Raw genomic sequence first — 13,816 nt, 5'->3', positions numbered from 1 at the left:
AAAGAAAGACAGCTCTGACTGGCCGGCATGTCAGGCAAATTCCTTTAGAGAAGAAAGAGGATTTCCCAAGCTGTAATATGGTGATAAAAGTATCCCTCAAGCCATCCTCTCTTGGCAACAACTCCTTTCCACCAACAAAGTTTCTGCTTGTTTTGATTTTCCTGCCGGAGAAAAGAAGGATCCATCACGTTAACACCAGACGCGGTGATCCTGGCCGTCTCTGTTTATCATGATGTTCACTGTCAGAGCAAAGAGAGAAGAAGGTTTTTCCCATGGCCTGAGACATAGGGCAATGAGTAGTTAGAACTTCCCAGGCCTTGGAAAAGAACCAGCTGTCTATGGGCCTAAGGGTGCCTCTGTTTCTATGGAGGCAACTGGTCATTCTTGTTTGATATCCTAGACATGGAGAGGGACTCTGTGTGCATGTACCAGTGGGTGTTTCCTGTGTTATCTACTTCATTTTTGCAGCTTTCTACCAATGCTCAGCTCCCTTAGGCCTCTGGCTAGTCTTGGAGGACCCAGTCATCACACATAAACATCATGTTTCTGCAGAGTCCTGCTCTTGGGGCACCGTATTTAGATGTACAGGCTGTAAGTGACTGATGGCCACAGGCCATGGTGAGGGCCACAGCAGCCCTTCTTCATTTGTAAAGCTTACTCTCCTACCATTCTCCTGCCAGAATGAATACAAATCAAAGTGTCACTTTCTTGACTGAAATAACATCCCCCCCTCTTCGGTAAAAAGAGATTTTCAGCCACATTTGCTTGGTGCTCCAGGTGGGTGGAACATGAATGTGCCCTCTGGCACGGTGGAAAGCCGTATGGACTCCTCCACCCTGGCCGGCCCCTTCTAGTGCTGCACTTGACTGCATCCAGGTCTGAAGAGAGAAGAGATCCTTGATGGCAGCCCCTGGGGCACACACTCTGGAAGTGTGTGGAGGAGGCTTTGAACCCTGGGCAGGATGACTCCAGCTGCATATATTAGAGAAAAGCACAAACCTGGCTTAGGGGGATGCATCTGCTCACATAGGCCACATGCACAGACATCCCCTGACCCCCACCCCCAGACACATATGCATGCACAAAACATGCACACCTATACACATGTACAGGTATGCATGCACACATGTGCATACCTGCACACATTTCTCTAAAAAAGACTCAAAGGCACATTTGTGCCAGTGCTTGTTAAAGCCACATATATGAGTCTGACTTTTTTTAGGTGGAGGACATAAACAGGGTGGAAATTACTGTCTCTGTGGCACTAACAAATCAGAGATCTTCCAAACCAGCTGCCATGGTTGTAAGACTTTCATAAAACAAGCCAAGCAACCAAACACAGGTTTGTGGGGTTTTTTTTTTCTGTTGTTGTTTGTTTGTTTGTTTGTTTGTTTCTGTCTTTTGTTTTGTTTTGTTATTGTTCAGAAAGACAACGAAACTGGCTGGCTTAAATCAATTTCTCCACTTTAAAGGGCGGGGCGAGACCACTTTAATCTTTTAGCTGACCCCTTTCTTGGTGATTCCTTCAAGCCTTAACCATTTCCCATTATGTCAGCCTCACTAAGATAAATGAAGGTGAATAACAAGTCTACAGGGGTTGAGCTGAGCGGGAAGCGGAGAAGACTGGATGCCTAGTGCGAGCATGCAGACTAACCCGAGGGCCCGCTGTCTCCCCGGCAAGTCACGGTGATTTACAATCCCAGTCTTGCTCCTCACAGTGCATAGCCCCAAGACATGAGGAATGGAAGGCATGAAAACACCATTTGCTCCTGGCTTCCTTGATGTATAGGTTTTTAAGGAGGTCCTCCTGCACATCAGGACAAGTCGCCCTTGACAGATGACTTTGCTACTGTGTTTGATTCCGGCTTCCTACCAAGGAGTGCCGGGCAACATCTATTATGTTTGAAATTGTCCTGTAATTCCTGCCTGCTTCCCGTGACTCCGCTACAGAGCCAATCAATAAGGAAGTCACGCCCAAGGCTTGTCACCACACACTATGAAAACGAAACAAATTCAGGTACGTTTTTTTTTCAAGCTGACACCTGAACCTTTGGTTCAGGGAGAACTTTGCCAAGTGACGCTCATTTTTTTTCTTGATAAATCAGAGTCTTGTGAGAGCATTTTAAGGGATGGGGGTGGGGTGGGGGTGGCTGCAAAGCTTCCTTTTGCCATTGATGTAGACAAATGAACCCCCCTGACACTACAAAGGACTTTCCAGCCCTCTAGTCACCTGCTGAGTCGATGGAACCATCAGCAAAGCTGCCGTGCCGCCACCGGAGGATCCAAACCGCGTGGCCTCAGAAATAGCCTTCTCCACTCAAAGGGCCGGGAGAAGAAAAGGAAGAGCGCACCATAGAAGTTGGGTTTAGTTCTTTTCCTCTTGAAGTCTCTGTGTTAGTCTGTGCCAGGAAATCATTTTCCAGGAAAAAGTATTTTCGTGTCTCACAGACAGGGAGGCTCTCCCTCTAACCTCCTCCTCCTCCTCCTCTCTTCTTCCTCTCTCTCATATATCTTAGGTTGGTTTTGAACTTGCGTTGTAGCTGAGAATGACCTTGAACTTCTGATCTTTCTGCCTCTACCTCCTAGTGCTGGGGTTAGAGGCATGTACCACCAAGGTCCCCACTGTAAAGGTCGAGACCGGACTGTCCTGAATTCCAGCCAGCCTGGGTGGCATTGTCTTGTCAGACAGGGCTACCCTGTAAGACGCCATCGAAACAAAACAAAACAAAACAAAACGAACTAAACAAATATACAGCAAAACACCAGAGGCTGGAGAGGTGGCTCAGCAACTGAGCTCAGGCACTGCTCAGACAGAGAACCTGGTTTCCAGCACCCACATCCAGCCGCTCAGAGCTGCCTGTAACTCTAGGTCCGGGGCAATCTGATAACCCCTCTCTGACTTCTGAAGGCAATGTACTCAAACTCGTAGACACCCACACACAGGCATGCATGCATATATATCTATATCTATATCTATCTATCTATCTATCTATCTTAGAAAACAAAAAACAAACAAACAAACAGACCCAAAATAGCAGCAACGACAAAAAACAAAACCAAAAAAAAGGCACATGAAGAACATATGCAATGGTAGTACACACAGGCTGGTTTCCTGGCTCCAAGAAGAGGGTATCTGTGATCAGTCTGGCTTTGTAAGGGTCCCTGGAAAAGCAGAAAATGCTTATGGAATTTAAAAACTTTTCATCATGGAAAATTTCAAACACACACACACACACACACACACACACACACACACACACACACACACCCCTCTTAACCCTATCCATCATTACCCCTTTAATTATCAGCACAAGGCGATAATGCTTTGAATATTTTCCACCGTTCTCTCTCAACTAGATTATCTCGCTGGACATAGCAGATATCATTATTATCTGTAAATAGGTCAGTCAGTATGTATCTGTGGAACAGGTCTCTCTCTCTCTCTCTCTCTCTCTCTCTCTCTCTGTCAGTCAGTCACTTCTACCACACCTAAAAATCCCACCATTGTTCCTCAGTGTGGTTAATATTTCACACACCTTTTGACTCGATGGGTTTGGGAACTTTCAGCTGAGGGGCAGCCCAGCAGGTCACTGGACATCCGGCCCACACTGCTTTTATCTGGCGTCCATAGGTATAATTAGGCTGTGACCTTTGCAGACCCCCACACAACAACTAATGAAAATGCAAAGCCGTAGGGAGGTGGTGGGGAAGGGGAGACTTCCTGGCTTAGGAGAATCTCCTCAGGCATGCTCTGGACTCTTACCCTGTGAGTTAGGAATGCACAATCCCACACTACCCCCAAGCCAGTACTGCCTCCCTACAGCAGCCATGGGTACCATTTGTTGGTTTCAAAGAATATCTTTTCCTTTTCCTAGGCCTGCTGTTTGGGTGGGATCAACGGCATTCTGGGAAATTTTCAGATTGGATGGTAATTATGGTGTGGTGTTAGTCACAGAGATTTGGGGGAGGATGTTAATGTGTCCTACAGTGAAGGAGAGGACAGTAAGGACAAGGAGGCCTCTGTTCTTCTGTGGTATCACTTTAGCACAGGGTTCAGGGGAGATGGCCAGGACGGACTCCTGAGACAAGAGATTTCTTCACTTTTTTTTTTTTTTTTTTTTAACATTTCAGACAGAAGTCAGTTCGGTTTTATGGGTGGGCCACATATGGAACTAAATTAGTTAATCAAAACCTTTTTAGATCATTGTTTTAGGTTCATTTGTTTATTTCCCCCAAATTTGGGCCTAGCCACTGATAGCTATCATCAGTAATTGCCACAGGGAGTGATCTAGAAATTTCTCTTGGTTGTGAAATATTGACTTGAAATTAGGCCCTGTCATACTGTACTGTGCTGTGAAGAGACACCATGACCGTGGCGACTCTTATAAAGGTAAGTATTTAATTGGGGCTTACATACAGTTTCAGAGGTGTAGTCCATTATCAGCATAGCGTGAAGCATGGCAGCACCCAGGCAGACATGGTGCTGGGGAAGTAGCTGAGAATTCTCAAACTGGATCCATAGGCAGCAGGAAGAGAGAGCCATTTGGCCTGGCTTGAGCTTTTGAAACCCCGAAGCCCATCCCTAGTGACACATTTCCTCTAACAAGGCCACACCCACTCCAACAAAGTCACACCTCTTAATAGTGACACTCCTTGGTGACGAAGCATTCAAGTCTTTGAGCCTGCGGGACCATTCTTATTCAAACCACCGTAGGCCCTCAACTGTCTCTCTCTGCAGGTGCAGCTGTGTGTGTAGTAAGAGTACATCTCTGAGTTCAAGGTCAGCCTGGATAACATAGCAAGTTCCAGGAAAGCCAGGGCTACACAGAGAGAAAACAAACAAACAGACAAACAAAAAGAGTACATCCCTGGCTTAGAAGGACATCTCAGGCTCAATAGGGGTACACGATGTCTCCCTAATCCACTGAGAGAATAAACATTCAATGACATTCCTGCTGCAGAGTGGTTCTGCACTGGTGTCACCAAAGAGACAGGGTTGCCTTCATGTTCTTCTGCTAGGAGAGGATGCTTCTCAGTGGTACCATCCTCATCTGTCTCCTTCTGAGACTGTCTGACAGGGTGGGACTGCCCCCATCTTCCTTTCATTTTAGGTAAGGTCTCATGGAGCCCAGACTATCCCTAAGTCCCTGTTTTAGCTGAGGCTGAGCTTGAACTCCTAATCTTTCTTCTTTCTTTCTTTCTTTCTTTCTTTCTTTCTTTCTTTCTTTCTTTCTTTCTTTCTTTCTTTCTTTCTTTCTTTCCTTCCTTCCTTCCTTCCTTCCTTCCTTCCTTCTTTCTTTCTTTCTTTCTTTCTTTCTTTCTTTCTTTCTTTCTTTCTTTCTTTCTTTCTTCCTTTCTTTAAAGAAAGCATTTAATTGGGCTTAGGGTCCCAGAGGATTCAAGTCCATGATGGCAGAGCAAAGCCCTGGCACCAGGAACAGCTGAGCTCTCAACTTTGAGCCCACTTTTCATAGGCTGTCACGGTTTGAATGTGAAACGTGACTTACAGGTCAAGGTGTAATGATGAGAAAGTTCTAGAGGCAATCGGGGACAGCTCTGGAACAGTGTGAATGGACTTCATGGTACTGAACTCTACATCTGAAAACAGATAAAATGGAAAATTGTATTGCCACTTTGAACCACAATTAAAACAAGAGAAAAAGATGTAAGCATTTATGCTAGGCGCTTGACTCCTTGCTGTGACCGAATACCTGACCAAAACCATCCTCAGGGCCAGGCAGTGGCGGTGCACATTTTTATTTACTCCCAGCACTCGGGAGGCTGAGGCAGGCGGATCTTTGTGAGTTCAAGGCCAGTCTGGTCTACAGAGCGAGTTCCAGGACAGCCAAGGCTACACAGAGAAACCCTGTCTTAAACAAAACAAAACAAAACAAAAGCATCCTCAGGGAGGGTTTATTTTGGCTCACACTCAATTTTTAAAATATTCATTTAATCATGTGTGAGGGGTGCAGCTGAAGGGGTGAGGAGAGACAGGTTGTGTTAAGACTCTTGACCATTTTATGGTGGATATATGGGGGGAGCTAAAGAGGGGCTCAGGAGGAAATATCCAAGGAGGAGGTGCTCATATTCATTGCCGGGTGGAATGTGACAGCCGAGATGCCAGCGGCCCAAGAAGCTCCATGGACGAACCAGATAATCATCTTCCTGTCTGGCATCATCCCCTTCGCACAGAAGCGTGACTTCACCTGTCACGTCGTCCCTTGTCACGATGCTCAGTGGAGACCCTTCGCTCTAGCCGTGTAGCGCCACAGAGGTGGCACGTTGAACTCACACTGACCTAGGTCAAATCCCAGTCTCTCGGAACCTTGGACACTTAACTCCTTGAATCCCAGTTACTGCTCATGGAATGAGGCTAATAGTGCTTACCTGTTAGCATCACGGGGGAAGCCCATCATAGACAGCAATTAAGAATTTGTGAGCAAAATACATGTGTGCCTGTGATTTTTTTTAAAAAGCGACCTCCTTCCCTACTAGGATAGAAGATTCTATAAAGGCAACAGCTCTGCTTCTGTTCCTATAGGCATAATGCCTCGCACAGTGCCTAGCAATCAGGGCTAATGATGCTTTCCTATTAAAACCTACTGGGTGATAAGTGGCGCCCTTTTAGGAGTTTTCTCTAAAAAAAATATATATATATATATTAAATTAATTTAAATCAAATAATATATATATATAAATATAATATAATAAATATAATAGAAGTCAGAAGCCACAGCTCACCCTATTGGTGTAGATCTTATTTCTAGGCTCCACACAGCCTCTCAGGCAGTTGTGTGAGTCACGTGAACAGATTCTCATATACTATTAGGTTCACAGCATCCGAGGGAAGAGAGCCCTGGGGCTTGCTGGTTCATTTTCCCAGTTAAATTCATCTATCCATTATCATTCTTATAGCTAGCCTCCAGATCCGGAGACCGATGCTCCCTCAATAATGATTTCATTTTTTCCTTGGGGCCTGTCTCTGCAGTAATTTTTTTTTTTCTTTTTGAAGCAAAGTTGGAATTTGTTAAGAAAAGAATATAGATATAAGCATAGGCATTAAGGAAAAAGGGATGGAGTGATTAAGAAAAGGACAATTGTACACACCCAAGTGTGGATATGGATATCTCAAGAGAGAAGGTTGCATTCATGTGTCTTAACAATAGAGATTTATATGATTTCGGCGACTTCTAAGGTTACATTGTTCAGAGGGTTTTAAAAGATTAAGTAAAAATGTGTTGGTATGTTTATTTTTATTTAAAGAACTTTACTTCGGTAGATGAGATCATAAGTGGTTTAGAGTTCATTGCACGGGTTAATAGACTCAGAAGATAAAAGCTTAGGTCAAAAACAAATCAAAGAAATTCTCACAGTACACATGTCCGAGGAAGTTAAGATGTATGTTTTGAGGGTAAACAAAGTTCATAATTTTGTGAGGTTCTCTTCTTCCTCAGGCGTAGGGGTGCAGGGCTCCTCTCCTTCTCCTGTCCCCTTAGTTTCCCCGTCTTCCTCTTCTGTCTCATTGTCTGTCTCTGAGACTTCAATCACATAATCTTAAGAGAGTGGCTGAGGCTCCAATTCCTGGAGCTTCCTTATTCTGAACAGGGATGGAGACCCTGTCTACCAAGGGCCAGAAGTCTCCAACTCTGCAGGAATTTCCTGAAGCGTGAAGTTTCTAAATTTTGGATTATTAGGGTCTAAGAGTTCCTGGTATGAAAAAAAGTCACATCGAGGTCCTCAGTAAACTTGGAAATTATAGACAGATTCCATTTGACCATCTCAAATTTTCTTATTTCCGGTATTACTATCATAGGCTGTAGTCTTAACTACTTTTCTACTAATGTGAAGAGGCTATGACTAAAAGCAACTCATAGAAGAGTTTATCGGGGGCTTACAGTTTCAAAGGGTTAGAAACCATGACCTAACATGGCATGGACTGGGAAGCATGGCAGCAAACAGGCAGGCATGGCACTGGAGTGGTAGCCGAGAGCTCACATCCTTAATCAAAAGCTGGAGGTGGAGAGTGAGAGACTGGGAATAGTATGGGCTTTGAGGTTTCAAAAGCCCACTCTTAGTAACACATCTCCTCCAACAAGGCCACGCCTCCTAATCCTTCCCAAACAGTTCCATCAACTGGGGCCCAAGCATTCAAACTATGAGGGTATGGGGGCTGCTCTCATCCAGACCACCACAGCTGTTCAAAGGAAATTATCGTCTTTAGCACAATTCACTGCATGGAAATTCCTTGTGACTATGGAAGAATGGGGAACTTTTCCCATTTTCTTTCCCCCATGGTTGAACTTTTACCTAATACATTCCTGGGACAACCTGAAGATTAAGGTGTATTGCCCAAAACATGGATTTTGGAGTCAGTCGGGTCCCAATTAAAATCTGGGTCTTCCACTTGACTGTATAATGCTATGCCTCAGATTCTTTGTCTATAAAATGGAGATACTGTTATCTACTTCAGAGTACTTCAGGTACTTCATGAGTACCAGAAAATGGGGAATATTTTTATCTGCCTCCATTTCCTCTAGAGAAACTGCTTTATAGTACTTCTGTGGAAGAAACCCTTGGATAAAGGCACGTTCAAGGGCCCAGGAAAGACACAACTGGGGCCAGTGCACTGAATTGTGGGTGGTAAGAGGTGACTTGAGAAGGTGAGAGGAGGAGGGGAATGGAAGAGGGGCTGTGATGGTGGAGGGCTTTGTGCTGTTTTGGGGGGCCTTTCTGCATGTCCTCACACCACTCATCCCACACACTGGTGAAGAAATAAATGAAAGAGCGAAGGAGAAGGCAGCACAGGTGAACGGAGAAACAGACGCAGGAGACCAGATTCTAGTCGCTGGGGACTGGTAAAAATGGAGAGAAGGACTTTGAATTTGCACACCCCCATCCCCTCTAGCACCTCGCTTTCCTTTCTCTATCCTCCCTCCCTCCCCTTCATAATCCTTCCCATGCCCTCCCCCTTTCCTTGTACTCTTCCCTCTCCCCCTCCCCTCCCTATGCCCCCATCTTCTTTTCTTTGTCAGGTTAGGAAGATTAAGTCACGTTTCTTAGCGCTCAGGGGACAAGGAAATCTAATCACAAATTCATCCGCATTAGAGTCAACACAACTAAACAATGTATGACTTCCGATTACTCTGCAGTCATTTATCTGTGGCTGCCATCTTTGGCTGGGCTTGAATCCACAGCTGAGTAATGTCTTTGACTTGTACTGTTATTTCAGTGATAGGGTTGATCCAGGACCAAGAGGAGAGATGCCCAAAATAGAGACTTTGCATCCATCCAGCCATTCATTTGCCATGTGGAGTGTCTAACCTGAGCTGAGACTTCGGGGTTTTAGTTTCTGCTCTCATGGTGCCCAGCTGTTGAGTCTTTGATACATTGTAGATCTTTCAGCTTCAATGTTGCTTTGGTGGTTTTCTACCTTTAGGGAGCATTGTTGTGGGAGTGGAATGATGAATGTGAAAGTGCTTTGCCAACATGAAAGGATCATGGAAAGGAAGGGCAAGTGATAGCATTGCCATCTGTAGGTGAGGGTTTTTGTCCTGGCTCCCCAGTAATTGACACAGACAAATATTATTAATTATAAATGCTTGGTCGATAGCTTAGGCTTATTACTAACTAGCTCTTACAACTTAAATTAACCCATATTTCTTATCTATGCTCTACTACATGGTGGTACCTTTTTTCAGCATGGCCTGTTCATTTCCTGCTTCCTTAGCCTCTGCCCTCCTTCTTCCCAGTGTTTCCCCAGTCTGGCTCTCCCATTAACCTCTTTCTGCCTAGCTACTGGCCAGTTGGCTCTTTATTAAACCAGTGAGAGTAATACATATTCACAGTGTACAAAAGGATTACTCCACAGCTGCCATCCTGCCACCCTTACAAGTTACACAAGGCCATGGGCTGGCTTTTGTTAAAGGCTGTAACTCTTTGCTTAGGACAGAGCCTGGTACAAAGAAAATTCCCAACAAGGATTTACTGAATGAACAAATGGTTGGAGATTTTATATATACACATGTGTGTATATATATGTATATATGTGTGTGTATGTATATTATATACATATACATATGTGTGTGTATATATGTATATAATTTTTTACTTTTCAAATAACCACCATGCCTGATAGTTTATTCTCCAGCACTGTATCCATAGCAGCTCTGCTAACACTTTTCTGCCCCTCTGCCCTCCACTTCTGTTTCCTCTCATTAATCAGTGACCTGTCCACTGCCTTACAGAACATAGAACAAAACTAGTTACCCCATGTTTCCCTCTTTAACCTATTCTTTAGTGTCGACATCCTACCTTTAAGCCCGAGTTGCCTGGCTTCTGCCCACCGCTGAAGTTGTTCCCAAACACTGCTGTGACTTGCTGCCTGGTAATCCCAAGGACCTCTGAAAAATTGTATTCTTCTTCATGTGCTTGTAATGCAAAGCATCCCAGTGAGCTCTGCTCCTCTGAAGTTTCATCCTTGATCTCCCTAGGTCTCCTCACACTCTTCCAACCATATATGGCCATATGCCCTCGTAGACTTCCTTCCTTCTGTTTCTCCATCCCAGTGGGTCAAAGCCTCACTTCTCCTAACATACTCCCTATTGGGCGCTACCCTATGCAACGCATGTGCCATGCTTTGGGTACCGGCACCCAGATTGCTGTCTCCCTGCCCAGACCCCCTGTCTCCCTGAGCTCCAACCTGCTGCTCAGCTCTCCAGAGAGGTTATTCTGTCTTCTTAGTACATGAGCTCCTCCTCCATCTTTAGCCTGTATGGCTCTTCCACTCCTGAAGCTGAGGGCAAGGGGTCCTCTCTTCACTCCCCCTCTCTTGGAGCCTACGAAGATCCCTTCGGCAGTCTCCATGTGCATTACTTACAGACTCTGGCTTCAATCTTACTTAGACACTAGTCCTGGGTGTTCCTAAGGTGTTCCCACTGAAAGGCCCTGCCACCTTTTCGGAACTAACTTTATTAAAGTCTGATCCATTTTCTCATGAACCCGTTGGCCTTCCTCACAATTGGTTACATCATGAGTTTCTCCAGATTTTCTTCCATCCCGTAGACCTCTAGATAAGGCCTCTTTTGTGCATAGTTGTGCTGGGTTTGTCTGCTGCCTCCTTGCCTCTCCTGGTACCTCCTTCATCTCTCTGGATAAATCTGTGATACTCATCACTGACCTTCTGCTCCTGTGTCTGAGCAACAATCTTTCATCACCAGGCACATTTAACCAGCTCTATCTGGCGCCCTGCTCTGTGTCAGGGAGTTGGACCAGTCCTGGCCTCAAGCTTTTTAACCATCCTGAATGTCTCCTGTACTGGGCCTTTTTGCAGAAAACGCCATGTCATGGTCATCATCATCCTCAGAGGGGTAGGTGGGTGTCTGAAGCATCTTGGGATACAGGTGCTAACAGAAAGAGACGCAGGGCTCCTGGCCTCCTGCCCTGGTGGCAATCGGCCAGTGTTTGAGAGGGAAACAGGGTTGGAATACTGGCTGGCACATTCTGGTTCCCTCAGTGCTAGGATTAAAGGTGTGCACCACCATTATCTGCAATTTTCTTTAAAAAATATTTATTAATTGACTCATTGACTATGAGGTCTGTGTGTGTGTGTGTGTGTGTGTGTGTGTGTGTCCGTGGAAGTCAGAGGGAAAGGTTCAAGAATAAGTTCCTTCTTCTACCATGTGACTTTGGGATCTAACTCAGGCCATCTGTCATGGGGACAAATGCCTTCACCTGCTGAGCCATCTTGCTGGCCCAGGGAAGATTTTCTAAGACCCCTCCACAGCTTGTTTCCTCACAGGTAGAGGATTTCCAGGGAAGTCAATGAAAGCTTTATGACACTGATCCTGCAGCTATTTCTTCTTCATCTATTTCTCTCAACAGGGTTGTCAGAGACCTTGGGGTGGGGGAGCTAGGGTGCAGGTAAGTGATCTAGAAGAGGACAAGGACCCTGCCTTCTGTCTTCACAGAGAGTTAGAGAATTGAGAGGCCCTAGAAATCATTGACAAATCCTTCCTCACAGAATCTTCTAGGTGATTTGAGGCAAAAAAAAAAAAAAAAAGATATATAAAGTGTGTGGGGCATCATGGGAAAAGGCTGGCTTCAGCCCTATGTCCAAAGGAGTCAGTAAATTCAGTGCCTCTCTCTACAGAGAGGAGGAAGAAGGGGAGGAGGAGGAAGAGGAAGGGGGACTGTAGGGTTGATGGATGCCTTGGTTAGGGTTTCTATTGCTATGAAGAGACACAATGACCACAGCAACTCTTATCAAGGAAAACATGTAATTGGTGGCTTACAGTTCAGAGGTTCAGTCCCTTATCATCATGGTGGGACATGGCAGTATGCAGGCAGACATGGTGCTAGAGAAGTAGCTGAGAGTCCTACATCTTGCACAGGCAACAAGAAGTAAACTGAGACACTGGTCATAACCTGAGCATATATGAGACCTCAACGCCCACCTCCACAGTGACATACTTCCTCCAACAAGAACACACCTACTCCTACAGGGCCACACCTCCAAATAGTGCCACTCCCTTTGGGAGTCATTTTCCTTCAAACCACCACAATAGAAGGTGGTGCTTTTATCACCCTGTCCAAGTCTTAACCCCTGCCTTTTGTTGTGTCTTATTGGGGTGCTCTCTTCATTACAGCATTGTCTGGAGAGCCATTTAATCTTACTTATAACTCAAGTAGAAAAAATCTAGGAGATAAGAGTTGGATTGTTGGGCAATAGCTATAAAAGTATGCTGCTCATTGACAAATCATTCTCCTTACATTCAAGCTGTGCATTTAAATATGTAAATGGGACTGGGGTGTGGCTCAGTTGGTACAGTGCTCATCTAGCTTGCAGAAAGCTCTGGATTTGACTCCCAGTACCATGTATTCCAGGCATGGGGGTTCATGGCTATAATCCCAGCATTTGGGAGATGCAAGGAGGAGGATCAGAAGTTCAAGGCCATCCTCAGCTACACAGTGAGTTCCAGGGCAGCTGGATACATAAGATTCTGTCCTCAAAAGAAATCATTGGTATATGGCAGAAGAGAATATGAAGATCAGTTGGTTGGCCACATGCACTATTCAAGTTTCATCTCCTCTATCTCCCCACAGCCTATTTTGTGTTAGCATTAGAGAGTGCATCAACATTGGAGGGCATGCCACATGCCAGGTAAGCTACTCGTGAGTGATGAAGGGAGAGAGGAACCATAGATTTGCTTCTTGGTTAACAAGGGTACGATATCACCTTTCCTTTTTGCTTTAGGTCACTGCTAGTTCCAAGACAGAGGGACCTTCGAGAAGCCCTGGACAATGACATGAGGTTACCTTTGGCCTGATTTCTCTGTCTCTCAAGGGCTGCTGCTGCTCCTACACAATCATTTCCTTTCCACCCATTTATACCGCTCCCCCATCCCGCAAAAGAACTCTTTACAAACACAATAGATGCTTGGCAGGCAAAAACTAATTTTGCATAATGACTGACGCTTGGTTGCAGAAAAGAGCATTTACTTTCCAGAAATTGCCAAGTGGTCTCCAAAGGTCTCCAAAGTAGTACTTTCATTCTTGTTAGAAAAGAAAAGGGCTTGGGACAACTACAGTAATGATGTTTGAATCTGGAGTATCTCTTCCTCTAAATGACAATTGGGCCAGACCCAGGAGCATTCAGATACTGCCACAGGTTACATCTTCCAGTGACACTTTGCAATACCTAAATTCTATAAAGTACATTTTTCCCAACTGATACAGGCCTGGAGCACCAGCTACGGATAAGGCCAAGGCAGGAGGATGACTTGAACCCATTCTCTACAAGTCTTAGGAAATATTTGTC

The sequence above is a fragment of the Peromyscus californicus genome, unplaced genomic scaffold (genome assembly GCF_007827085.1).
Source record: "Peromyscus californicus insignis strain IS unplaced genomic scaffold, ASM782708v3 Scaffold_18__1_contigs__length_77618521, whole genome shotgun sequence".
NCBI lineage: Eukaryota > Metazoa > Chordata > Mammalia > Rodentia > Cricetidae > Peromyscus > Peromyscus californicus.
This window is presented reverse-complemented; position numbering follows the sequence as displayed.